The sequence below is a fragment of the Dipodomys spectabilis genome, unplaced genomic scaffold (genome assembly GCF_019054845.1).
Source record: "Dipodomys spectabilis isolate Male_0828 unplaced genomic scaffold, ASM1905484v1 ptg000129l, whole genome shotgun sequence".
Classification (NCBI taxonomy): Eukaryota; Metazoa; Chordata; class Mammalia; order Rodentia; family Heteromyidae; genus Dipodomys; species Dipodomys spectabilis.
The window spans coordinates 3,636,796-3,638,381 of NW_024870806.1; positions in this window are offsets into that span (position 1 = coordinate 3,636,796).

Here is a 1,586-nt window from a genome sequence, read left to right on the forward strand (position 1 = left end):
AAGTTGGTATGTAATTGTTGGCTGTGATTTAACATTAAAACTAGCATGTCATTCTGTATGTCCATCTAAAGTCAAGTGTCTTTAACCAGTCTATGTATAATTTTGTAAGCAACTAACCAGGAGATTTGACACTTCATCTGAGGGACGCAGTCTAGCCCAGATCCTGCCTGAACCATCCTACCTCCACCATAGTATACTGCTCTCCTGCTTGACTACATCACACACAGCTGAATCTTGGTAAAAGACTGCTTTAGATTTACAAGATCTAAAGCTCTTGTGGGACACTCTCTTTAAACCTTACCCAGCCTGACCTGAAAAAGCTAGCTATGTTGTTATGCTATTGAAACATGTACAGGCCAGGAGAGCCTCTTATACAATTTGGTTATCTGGTTTCCCAGGCAGCCAAACTATGCTCAAACTCTCATCCCATCTACTGAGTTTTGTCATTGCAGAGTTCTGGCAAGTATTTGTTGATCAATTCTTGACAGGGTGCACATAAGTTCTACTTGTTCCCACTGATCTCTGTTTTGCTTTAATTGGAAGTAATAAAGGATTTTTGTGTGGCAAAGACTGCAGTTCAAAGCCATCCCAGGCAGAAAAATCCCTTCAGACTCTCCCAACTAACCAGCAAAATGCCAAGCTGGATGCTGCCTCAAAAATTAACCAGCTAAATGTGGCCTTTTGACTCAAAATGGGAGTATGCTCGCCTTGAGCAGAAGTGCTCAGTGAAAGTCTCAGGCTTTGAGTTCAAAGACCATGTCCCAGCCACAAGCACCTAGATCCCAGGACAATGTGGAAAAGAATAAGAGGAGATGATGTCACATCAGCCACTTTGTGCCTGCCCTTTCAAAATTAACCAGAGCCAAGAAGTCATTAGAAACAAGATGAGAAGCTTGTCCATCTAATGTCCATATCTAAAAAACTTCTAACTGGACAGGAATTTACATTCTTGCCTTTGTTACTGCTATTTATAGGAAATTATCAAGATATTTTATCAGGCCCTTAAATACTCCAATAGTAGTTTCTGACTGGTTATGGGCTGATGATCCAAATGGAACTTTTCTGACATTTTCTCAGGGTGTGTTTTCCTATGTCACTCATATCAACTAGTCCTGCCACCTTGTCAGCCTTTTCCTTGGTCTCAGCATTTTCAAGTTTCTCTCTAACAGGATAACAGCCCTCACTCAAGACTTGGGACTAAATCAAGGCCATCCTATTACTGCTGGCAACCAGAGTCTTTCCTTACACTGCTCTGGACCGAGCACAGACCTGGACCTGAAGATCCCAGCCCCAGTGACTCCTCCACACCCCCATGCCAGCTGGAAGTAGTCAGAAAAGACTACGATGCCCCTCCACCTTTTATACTCTAGGGTTCAAAATGATGGGAATCTTCTTTGTTCTCATAACTCCATGATATTCCTCTCTCAGCCCAATTCTTTTTCTGTATCCAAAGATCCTATATGAAGATCTTGCCTCTCCCCTCTTGGCCCTATCATTTTATGTATCTAAGGAGAGAATATGAAGGATTCACCCCCACCCTACTTCCCAGGCCCATACAGACTCCAAGCAAAATCCCAGGTATGTGT